The 12,503-nt window shown below is 42.6% G+C and overlaps 1 protein-coding gene across 1 annotated transcript in view; it reads left to right on the top strand.

The window, feature by feature from the left end:
• Positions 1-12,503, top strand: part of bahd1 (bromo adjacent homology domain containing 1) — a 32,294-nt gene that overhangs the window by 1,603 nt on the left and 18,188 nt on the right. The gene's annotated exons all lie outside the window — the stretch shown is intronic.

Genomic DNA, 12,503 nt, shown 5'->3' on the forward strand with positions numbered 1-12,503 from the left:
GGTTCTCAGATGTGGCTGTTTGCTGCTTTTCTATCACAATGAAGTGAATATCTGTTTGACTGTAAGTCGACCTGGGCTACATGTATATTGTACTTAAGTACACCTCTGAGGTACTTGTACTCTACTGTAGTGCATCCATTGAATATATCTTACATTGCAATTAACCACCCACACGTATGTCAGATATAGCTCCTTGTTAATCAGATACAACATTAAAATGTTCTCTAATATTAGAATATATGATAATATATAACTGTCATCGGCCATTTGCTTCCATATTGTGTACTTTCAGTATGTTAAGTGAATTTTGCAGATAGTCCTCGTGTTCTTCCAAGGGGGGCTTGTCGCCCAAGGACAGGTGATCAATTCTCATTTGAATAATTGGTTGGAAACGGGATCCACGTGCCACACCCCACACACACAACACGGATGTGAACCTATAAACTACTGCATCCATCAAGTGGTGGGATGTTTTTGAAAGTTATATGTGTGCTGTTGCATTTTATAAAGGATTTAATGGTGCATTGTTTTGTTTTTTTACCAGTAAAGGGATGTGTGGATTTAATAGTAATTACTGCAGAGAAATTTCACTTCTTTAGATAAATAAAGTTCCATGTTTTTAAAGTATTTTGGTGCCTGATGAGTCCGATGCACAAGGGCCACAGTGGAACCAGTCAACCAGGGGACAGCGTTTGGTGTGTTTTTCTAGTGTCAGAATGAACCGCATTGAATGAATGGGATCCACTTGATATTATTCAGAGATGGATCACATTTGAGGACATTCCAATGTTAAATATTTAGAGGAGAAAGTGGTCCGGCAGGACTGAGTGGTAGCACCTGTTTTCTTAACCATCCTCCATATCTGTAGAAGGATAGATGACGGTAACTCAGCTGTTTTTGACTTCTCAAGAACTGGTTCATTGGACTATATGGAGTAGACGAGTTGTTATTACTTTTAGAAGTGTGTGTCTGCTTCAGAGTTTGTGGTATCTGCTATTGTTTCTTTTGCAAAGCTTTAAGTCTTGAACGTTATTACAGGTTTCATGATATTATAGTAAAATACAGATATATAGCAGAATTGTGGGTCGTCATAGAGAGCATAGATAAGGTAGCTTGTGTTTGCTGGATACAGAAACGTTCACCGGTGTTTTATTCTTTGGTTTTAGACGGAAGACGAACCAACTTTCTGATACAAACTGCAATGGCGTGGTCAGAAATCTGAATCAGAGACAAATTGTAGCAAAGCGTGACTTAGAAGATGCATTCGCGTGCACATATCTAAAATATCACCAGAACTAATTGCTGATTTGAAGCTTTGCTTGAACACATTGGTTCACCAAAAGAAAAACGTTTGACTCTTCAGTCTGAGGTTTGTTCTAAGCCAGTCTGTAAGATGTGTAAAAGACGAAGATGCAAAGAGAACCCCGTCTCAACATGCTGTGCTCTGATCTCACTGTAGTTTAGGATCTTAGTACTTCCTCCACTGCTAGATGGGCAAAACAATCAAGTTAAAGTCTTCTGCTTGGGAACTGGGAATTTATCCCCCCCCCCCCACCACACACACACACACACACTCTTTTATATATGTTATAGATTAGAGATTGTGTGTCTAATCAGGGAAATTAGCAGATTAATCACTATTGAATTTTTATTTTATTTATTAAAGACTATCTTATTTGTGGAAAGCTGATCCCCGCCTGCTGTAAAAGACCATGTGAAAAGCGCATGCTCTGAGTTTTAATGCATGACACACAAGTTGCCCAGTGAGTTGTTCACTATAATGCTGTTTGTAAAGCCTCTTGTGGACAGAACAGACGAACAATAGAGCTTCAGTCCTGGAGGTCGTGGTCGATCTGTGTCGAGTCAGTTCTCTGCACCCTGCTCTGACAGAACTGTCCTCGCAGCATGGGGAGGAGAGGTGCAGCGCCCACACGTGAGCCATAAAGCTGGATATCTAGCCTGGACATAATCCCATTATTTCTGAACAAGTGTGGTGTTGGGAGGAGGAGGAGGAGGACCCAAATACACTGTTGTCTCTGCTGTCCCAAGGGAGACAAATACTTCCTGCTTAGATACAGGCCACATGTGTGCAGAAGAAAAGACGGTAGAGAAGATCATTCAACAGAATGGGTCTTGGCATATATTCATATTGTAAACATATTATGTATTGTTCATATTATTGCGTGGTTCATCCTTCAAATGAAATGAATGTCTCTGTTGTTCATGAAGTTGCATTGGAAAAGTACACTGACATGTGTCATAGTCACACTATTAAATATGATCTCACAATTCAATTCAGTTTATTTGTATAGCCCAATTTCACAAATTACAAATTTGTCTCGGAGTGCTTTACAATCTGTACACATAGATATCCCTGCCCCAAAACCTCACATCGGACCAGGAAAAACTCCCAAATAACCCTTCAGGGGGAAAAAAAGGGAAGAAACCTTCAGGAGAGCAACAGAGGAGGATCCCTCTCCAGGATGGACAGGTGCAATAGATGTCATGTGTACAGAAGGACAGATTGGAACACAGGAACTCAGCTCATCGGACCTGATTCTTTTTGGATGCCACCGTTCAGTACAAGCTGCCCTGGGTCTATTCTTGTAGGCAAAATAAAGTGCTGGGCTCCAGTCATGTAGGAATATATATTAAAGAAGTACAACATTGTAATAATGTTACTCAGGCTACTGACAAGGGCGTTTTAAAGGGGGACTAACAGGCTCTACCGAGGGCTAACAAAAAACCCTCTTTTAATCTGATTGTTTTTATCTACAGTTAATATTCTCCTTAAATGTACTTATTACCTTCGCATTGAAAATGTGGAAGGTTATGTTTTGATCGCCGTGTATTTATTTATTTATTTGTATGCGTGTTACTCTCATAACTCAAAAAGTATTAAACCGAATCGCATGAAATTTGGTGGGATGATTGGTTATTATCCGGGGACCATTTGATTAGATTTTGGGATCGATCGGGTCAAATGTCAAGGTCATGAAAAGGAAAAGGTCAACATCTTCTTTTTACCATAGCGCAGTCAATTTGTATCCAATTGGCATGCAACTAATGCCAACATGTTCATAATTCAATGCCCATTCTTGTGATATGCGAAGGTATGCGCTCTATCGAGTGCCCATTCTAGTTCATTTATGTTTTACTTTGTAGTGTTGGTTTCGCTTCTGAGACCAAACCTAGCAGGTCCAAAAACCGAACTGTGGTAAAGGACCCGTTCAATGACGTAGAAATGGAAACGCAAGCTCATTGAAGAGTTGCACCACGATTAGATACAAACCTGCTAATTATTTAATGAAGTGCCAGAGTCATAGAAGAGGCAATTATTTACCCATGGTGCTTCCTGACGATGAAGTAGCCTGTGTAAAGTCAGTGTTGTGGCTTCAATATAGACACATCGTTCATTACCATTTATCCATATATGTATGTATTTTTGAGTTCAAACACATTGGTAATGGTTATGAAGCAGGACCCATTAAAAAAAAAAAAAAGAATGATGACAAAACAGTAAAAAAAAACATGCATTATTTTCAACTTCAACACACTGTATTTACTTGCAAAAAGATTTCCTGCAATTTGGGATTATTACCGTAATTAGGGTGCGCTCTCTTTTGGACATTTAAGATATTCCATCTAAACTGCTGACCTCATTGCCACCTGTCTGATTGTCTGTTCCCAGAGGTCAGCAGTTACTTTGCAAAACGATACCGTCAATGTTGTCCTCACAAAGAGACATGATGGGGGGGGGGAAACTGTGAAAAGAAATTCCGAATTGTACACCTTGCAGCTACCATATTACTGACAGTACGTTGTACTTGTATGTTTTATAATGCTCCTGAGTTTCACAGCTGGATCTCAATCTGGTTTAGTTGTGTGTCGTTCTTCTCTGGTTTGCATCTCGAGTGTCTCCGGATCGCAACGCGCTGCTGTTTCTTGTGCCGTTTCTTGTGCTCCTCTAAAAGCCGTTCGCCAGCCCCTCTCTCCCTCACAGTCTCTCTTTCCCTGACTCGCCCCGGCACAATGCCAGAGACACAGCTGTGAAAATTACAGGTCTGCTTCATGGAAACACAGAAGAAGAGGAGGAGGAGGAGGCAGGGCTGGTGGGGAGGGAAGCAGAGACCCGCAGCCCGGCGTCAGCTGTTGGCCGGCCCACAGCTGCAGTGGATGTGGAGCTTTCCGAGCTGGGATCTCGCTCACTTCTCACACACACAGGGATTGTTTACACGGGGTGGTGGCAGGGTGTGTGTGTGTGTGTGGAGGGGGGTATTATACCCTGTTTGGCTGAGGCCCGGGCAGAACAGAAGCCCTCACTGTGACTGCCGAACGTCCGACTCCTTCAGTAAAAAGCACATGGCACCGAGCGTCCTTCACGTTGGCAGATGCTATAAAAGCCTGACGGAGGCCCCCAGCAGGTGGGAAGGCGGGGCGGCCGCCGCCTCCTCCTCATCGCTCCTTCCTCCGCTGGCCTGCTCTATCAGAGAGTCATTGTTCATGATGATGACGATGATGATGACAATCTCTCTCTGTCTCCATTCCCTGTGCTATCTCAATCCATCACTCTCTTGTCTTGTGCCTCCCCCCCCTCCTCCTCTCCCCCTGTCCCCTCGCTGTCTCTCACGAGTTCTCTTAATTGTTCTTCTCTCTTGTTCCCGCCTGCTCTCTCAGAGAGTCCGTGTCAAACTATGTATTCCCGAGGACCTGTCGGGCGAAGAAAAGCAGGGTGAATGTGAAAGATTGCCTCTCTGATTTCTACTAAGTTTGACTTTTCTCCTGCTCGGTGAGATGCGAGGTGTGAGATTCCCTCTCCACTTTCCTCACTCCTGTCTGGCACTTTGCTTCAAATTTTGTCAATTCAGTCTTCATCACTATCTCTCTCTCTCTCTCTCTCTCTCTCTCTCTCTCTGTGGCTCTTTCTTTCCTCTTTGCCAGTCAGACTGTCTGGCATCTTGCCCTGGCTCTTTGAAGGGGAGCAGTAGAAGCAGATAATTACACTTCCTGTCCTGTATCTGCTCTGTAGCACTGAACTGTCATCTCTACATCTGTAGGCTCACACGCTGAGGCAGAGAAATAACAGCTCACTACTTGTCCTGTTTTACAGAAAATGCATTGTTTTACAACAATAATGCATGGTCGCATGCTAAGTCTCCAGCATTCGGCGATCATCTCCAGAATATAAACTTCCCTACTTGTGTACCATATCTCAGCTGTTTCAAAGCATTACACATATGTTCTATCAGTTTACCATCTATTTAACGGTTTGGTTTCAGTGGTAAATTCCCACAGATTACATTTTCTTGCTTTCTCTTATTTCTCCCGGAAAGAATCAGTTTTAAATTTCAATCTTCTGCCTTTTAAAAAGTGTCTAAATTCCCACAAACGGTATCTTGTGCGAGTGAGTACGTTGTTATCGCACAAACAAACCGACGGGCACCCTGGTGTTGTTGCTTTCAGCCGTGCGTGACACAAATGCCTCTTGTTCACACACACATTCTTTAGAAAACCTTGGTCAACACGCGCGGTATTCAACCGTCGTGTGACACGTTGCTGCCGTGGTTAACGGGCATAGCGCCTCCTGAGCGACTTCACTTCTTCATCACATTCAAAACATGTTTTCCTTTTAAGTCGAGGTGAAATGAAAAAGGCCATTTTAACCCTTTTAGATGATAGTATTAGCCTTATTGTGCACCTATTCAACCAGATATGATGATAGCAGACTTCCGTTATTGCCAACTAATTTCAACCGATAATATGAATCTGTTAATCAAATTTTTTAAAACCCTTTTTTAGTGAGGTCTGTGGAGTCCTCTGTAGCTCCGTATCAAGCTACATTCTATTTAGCCGTCCTATTGAAATGTCTCTGACACATCATCACCTTTTTAAGTTAAACAGTTGCTGACATATGCAACGGTTACAGAGCAACATTAGTACTCATTTGGAGTCTCTGTTTACCTCCGTAAGGGAAGAGGAAACGGGTAGAAGTAAGTTTCAAACTATACAATATACCAACAATATTGTTGTAAGGGCGCTGCGTCGTTACAATGGGAAAGGCGTGACCGCCCTACTCTGCTCGGATTGATTGATAATCCTGATATTCTAACCCTAATCCTTATCCGTCTCACTCCTCTCGCCTAACCCATCCGACCAACGAAGGCAACGAGCACGAGCCAATCAGAGGCAGAGTAGGCCGTGACTTTCCTTTTTCCTCAGTCGGATCTGTTCGGGTTTGGCTGCCTGCTCATACTTTAAAGACTTAAAGAGAAGACTTCCCATTGTGGATATTGCTATTGTATTCTTTTATTTTTTACATGTGAAAGGAACCTTTGGTCCAAGAACACACTGTATATATTTGTGTAAACTTCTTGTTGATGCTGTGGCGACTGGTGAAGGCTGCTCTGGAGCAGAATCTCTGACTTTTCAGGCACGGCAAGCGGAGAGAGAGATCAATAAAGTACCACAGTGTTATTCCACTGTCCTCGATGCGATCGCTCAACCTTTGTAGAATGACGAATTCATCATCCTCCGTAAATATCTGGTGAGATGAGTTTCTGGGGGAATATTTTGTTGAATACAGCCAAATGTAGATCAGTTGGGAGATATCTGAGGTGAAAACCATGCACATCTCACTGTTGAGTTTAAAATAGTATCGCATGTCGTGCACGAGGATGGAAAGGGGATCGTTTCCCTGACATGACAGATTCAAACACTTCATTGATCCCAACGGCTCCTTTGACCTTATTTTAAGAGCCTGTCTTTGCTTTTATTCAAATGTGTACCTGTGGTCTGTCGGCTGGAGTCAAAGCAACACCTTTTTATTATAAATGTATTACTCCCCACACATTTTGACTACATTAATGTAGATTGTTCATGTTTTTGACAATTGTGTACACTTGTCTTTACTGGTAATGGCAGATTAAAATCCTCTTTGCAAGTGAGCCCACAAAAATGACAAAAATGCAGTTTGACTTGGTTCATATTTTTCGGCATGTTGAAATCCAGATTTCCAGACGAAGCATTCACACTGAATTCCTGGATACATCTTCTCTCAGATCCAACCCCCTGTGTGTGTGTGTGGGTGTGTGTGTGTGTGTGTGTGCGCGTGCACCTCTTTGGAATCTCAAAGCATCTTTCAGCACCGTAACATGTTTTTTGGTCCCACAATTTAAAATATGTTATTTTTTCAGATGACATTTTTGTCAATTTTGATGTCCACTAGTACCGGTATGTGCTTTTAAGCAATAATTTAGGTGTCCACTCTATGTCTGTATCATCATCACCACGAGTAGTGAGTGAGTGAGTGCTTCAGGAACCGTCTAATGGTCCCGGTCGGGGTCGTGCATCCTTCTGCAGTTTATTGAAGTACAGGTCAGCTCTCAGCAGTCTCTGCTCCCTCAGCTGCTCATGCCTCATTAACTCAACACACCCAGCTTGTTTACAGCTGTTAATTACACACTAGAAAGCTGATATTGATGAGGACAATCAGAATGTATCCCAATTATGCACGATTCTGACTAGATGCTAACTTGATAGCAGGCTTTCCAATCAGTTGGTTGTCAGGAGACTGAACCTGCTGTTTGCTGCAGTCTTCCTGTAATTGAACATCCAGTGAGTGAGAACAGCATCTGAGTTATCATCATCATCATCATCATCATCATTAGATTACACGTATCATTAAGAGCAGAGGATACAGTAAATGAGAATAATTAAGACGGATACACACTTATTTTTTTCTGCTGTCAGTAATCTGACAATAAAAACCACTGACATTTGAGAGATATATATTAATATCTTGATGGTGTTTATGTTGATGAACAGGTGCATACTATGGTATATAACCAATAGGTTTACTTTGACCTTTTGTTATGAGATTTTATTGTATTTATGATAGGTTAATGATTATTTGCATTATTGATTGATGTACAGGTAAAAATAGTCCAGCCATCACATTGTAGACTTATTCAGGTATTATTGTCAAACTAACAGAACACAACCCAAAATTCATTAGTGAGTTGACAGTTTCTGTCATTAGCTACGAGGACGCATGTGTGCAATACACACAGAGATCTTATAGCCGTCTTTTAACATTATGTTTTAGGTGTACCTAATATATAACTACAATTCTAGGACCTATTTGTGGCAGTCGTATAATTAGTATACATTAGTATTGTAATGTACTGATCACTGGTCTACACTTATCTTCTTTATTACCTTCGCATTGAAAATGCGGAAGGTTATGTTTTGATCGCCGTGTATTTATTTATTTATTTGTATGTGTGTTATTCGCATAACACAAAAAGTATTAAACCGAATCGCATGAAATTCGGTGGGATGATTGGTTATTATCCGGGGACCATTTGATTAGATTTTGGGATCGATCGGGTCAAAGGTCAAGGTCATGAAAAGGTCAACATCTTCTTTTTACCATAGCACGGTCAATTTCTATCCAATTGGCATGCAACTAATGCCAACATGTTCATAATTCAATGCCCAATCTTGTGATATGCGAAGGTATGCGCTCTACCGAGTGCCCGTTCTAGTTAAATATTATGTAAATGAGCCTTATTAAGACAACGTTAGTTGACTGTGATTGTATGATGTTTATGTTGCTTGAACTTGATTTATAGAAATAGTTTATAGATATTGATTCTTAACACAATGATAATTTACAGTATTGAAACAATTAGTGTTTATTTACTTTTTAATCATTTAGTGGTGAGTAAACAGTCCTAATTGGCACTATTTAACAGCTCTTAAGGACCTATTTTCTTATAGTTTTCAATCATCTGTCTCAATTTCTACTTATTTTCCGAGTGTTTTAAACTCATTTTACTGGCAAGCTTAACTATTTTTGAGAACACCATTTCTCATTGGCCTTTAGAAGAGACGTTGGATTTGGTGGCAATGTGGTCATTTCCATTGGGGATGTTTTTCACTCAGAAAACAAAACAAAATAGAGCAGTACAAATAATAGGACATATTGCACGCGCATATTTCCTATAGCAATGGTAAAAAAAATATTTTAAATAATTTAAAAAAAACACCGTGAAGTGGAGAAATAAAATCCCCAGTAATGATTGCGGGACAGAGTTCAGTCCGTGCGGGAATATTCCAGCAGCGCGAGCCGGAGGGATGTCCCGGTGCGGCGGCGGCGGCGCAGCACGTGAACGCAGGCAGCGCATGAATATTATCTCCAGCATGCCACTTCGGAAGTAGGTCACCGCTCACCGATTTGTTCACCATGTCTCCGGCTACCGTGGGCTGCTCGGTCCGCGGATCGCTCCCCAGGTCGACCGCCCGCCCGGCTACAAACTGACCATCGGTAAACGGGACGGTCGGGATTCGTCCTAATCCCCCCTCCTCCCCCCCCGACTGGACACGCGAGGTAAGGATCGGTCGCGGCTGTAATCCGCGTCTCATCGGGAGGTGATCAGCTCGGTGGGTCGTCTGCTCCGATCCACTCGGCGGTAACACGAGCTCCCGGTATCAACTTGCGGCGCCTCGGACCCCGGATGGGTCGAGGATGTCCGGCTGTTTGAGACTCGTTTCCCCGCGGAGGAGCTTTTTCACTTCTGATATCGCAGCTGCACTCCTGCGACGGCATGCTGTCAGATTAACACAGTCCTCCTCCTCCTCCTCCACCACGGCCAACTACGAGCTCCAGGAGGCGAATCGGCTTCCCTTTTCCTACATTACAACACAGTAACGCAGCTCTTTACTTGCATTTATTTGTTTACCGTTTATTACAACCCATGTTCCCTGAGTGGATGTGGGTGTGTTTGTAACCTGCGTGGAGGTGAAGGGAGGTGGTGGTGGTGGAGGATTGTTGAACTGCTGATTTGCTCCAGGAAAGTGGACTTGTGGTGATGTGCGCTGCTATCTGAGGCGGCACACACAGTTTAGATTCCTGCCTCGGGCTTTTCCTCTCACGATGACAGCTCTCCACCATGTCAGTCCTCTGAATGAGTGTGTGGCAGCACCACCTCCTCCTCCTCTAGCTGCAGATATTACTGTGCAACACGCAGAGGGAGACTTATCATTACGGGGGTTTTATGTGTCCATTGTGCTCCATTTATTTTGAATTGCATCATTTTTAAAGAGGAGATCTTTTTTTTGTTGATATCTGTAATTTTCAGAAGTAGATATCTGTCTGTCAACATGTGTCTTGTAGATAAGTGCTTCTTCACCGGACACTAACAAGGGCCACAATATACATGAAGGGTTACAAGATAGACACAAGGGATAAGAAATGGACAAGTTACCCAAAAATGCTTCAGATGTTGGCTCGTTTCTCGAAATGGTGAATTTGACAAGTCATGAGATGATGATCGAAAACATATTTCATCTTCAAAGAAGTCATATTAAATTCCCCTTTTCTTTTACTTTAACATGTTCAGGCCTAAAAAAATCAGATAAAAAAACAACTCTTTTGGGTAACTGGCTCACAACTCATGGCCGCACAAGCAAAACAAGTTTGGGAAATATTTATCTAAATTACATTTTCACGTGTGTGGCCTGGAAAAGTGAAACTGTCGAGTGTTTCACGAGAAAATGGGGACTTTTCGAGAAAAGTTAGAAAAATATACATGAATGAATGGAAATAGTTTATCGACTCCTGGCCCCTCAACATGTTGAGGTTTTCCAGACCTGTGTGTGTGTTTGTGTAATGTGTGCAGATATCGGTTGTTGATTTTCCTAACCGTGTGAAAACCTAAGCAAATATCAGACCACAGTAATACTTTTAGCCTATTGTTTTATTTGTTGTGGTCGGTGTGGTGAAGCTTTAGCCGGGAATAAAACAAATGCTCTTCCACGAGCTCCTCTCCTTCCATTGTGCATGCTTGTCTTTATTTGAATGAACTTGATTGGATATCCCGAGACAGAAACTCAATGTGAGGCTCCGTCTGTCCTCTTGTTATCTTGAAATTAAATTTCTCTCTCATGGATTGCGTTTCACGGTTCACCGACTCATTCGGCAATAAGTCGGAGAACCGAGCAGACGGAGCCGTGAGCCGGTTTGGGAGGCGTCCGGCCCGAGATTTGTGTCCACTCCCGAGTCAAAGTGTGTTTGCATGCGCGGTGCGGCTCCACCGGGTGTGTTCAGTGAAGATGAAGATGAAGATCACAGCTGACGACGGCCACGCGGTATAAGTTTAGGTTTTAGTGTCAAGAAGATGAGCCTCCCACTGTCTTCTCCTTGTAATTAGAGCACTTTAACAACAACCACTCTGGGCTGCTGGTTCTCACAACCCTTCATTAGGTGTTACATGATAGCAGGTTGTAAAATAATAGCAGATTTGTCGCACACTCGGCGTTGAGAGGAAGTTAAATACGCTACTGGTGAAATGAATGTGTTGTCCAGTTATGCAGCGCAGAATGGGAGTGCATTTTCCTGTCACACAGTCGTTACTCTCTTTTTGACGCATGTTTCTTGACTACAGATGGTTGAATGATACATTTTTAATGACCGTTAGCAAATATCACACTGTAGGGATAGAACAGGAAATGGCATACGGGCAGGTGGAAAAGCAACAGCAGCAGAATGTATCCGAGGTGTATATTTCATTGGGAGAAAGAAAACATCAGTGAGGGCACACGTCATTCACAAAAGCAGTTGACTCCAGTCAAGAATAGAGACGTATAAATTGTAGATTTGTTTCCACAAAAGATGGGCATTTTTTTCGGGAGGGGATGATTTCTACAATAGAAATACAATTAATGACGCTTGGTGATGAGATGCTCTCTGCCCATAAAGGCTGCACCTCCAAACTTTAGTTATTCATTTCTAAAGCATTTATTTTCTAGTTCCAACTGCGGCTTTTCTCTGTTTTAATAGAATATCTTTGGGGACCACTTGAGTCTGTCCTCCGGGCGGTGCTCGACCAAATGGATTCTCAGACGACTAACATTCATCCAGTTTTTTTTAAAAACTCTACATTAGTCAATGTCGTACGAGCTTGACGGCCAATCCCATGCCGGACAACAAATAACAAATGTGCCCTCATAACTAGCAACCTGCTAAATGACCTGATTCATCCTCTTTGTGTCGGGCATCAGTGACCGTGTTTACATGCATTCGAATAACTGGCTTAGTCGGACTGAAATCGAATTATCCGTTTCATGTAAACACCTTTGTTCGACTATGTGCGGTCCGACTACGATCCGATTAACACCCCTGGATAACTCGATCCGGTTGATAATTCGACTATTGCGGCATGTAACGGTGAATTGGATTAGGAACTGGACTTTGCGTCTTTGCGCATGCTTGAGATCCCGCCGCCCTCCTCCTCCCTCCCTCCCATGTCGTGACCCGGAAGTCGAAAGAGACGATAAGTTGTCACTGCCCCTGGCCGGCAGAAAACAAACAAACAACGCTATGGAGAACACAAGAGCCACCACACATCTCTGGACCGAAGAGCAGACAGAATTTATGCTTAATGTATTGAAGGAGTTGAACATACTAAAGTTCATGGTTCTTTCTTGAAATGTTGTTGTTG

This window comes from Pseudoliparis swirei, chromosome 11, assembly GCF_029220125.1.
Source record: "Pseudoliparis swirei isolate HS2019 ecotype Mariana Trench chromosome 11, NWPU_hadal_v1, whole genome shotgun sequence".
NCBI lineage: Eukaryota > Metazoa > Chordata > Actinopteri > Perciformes > Liparidae > Pseudoliparis > Pseudoliparis swirei.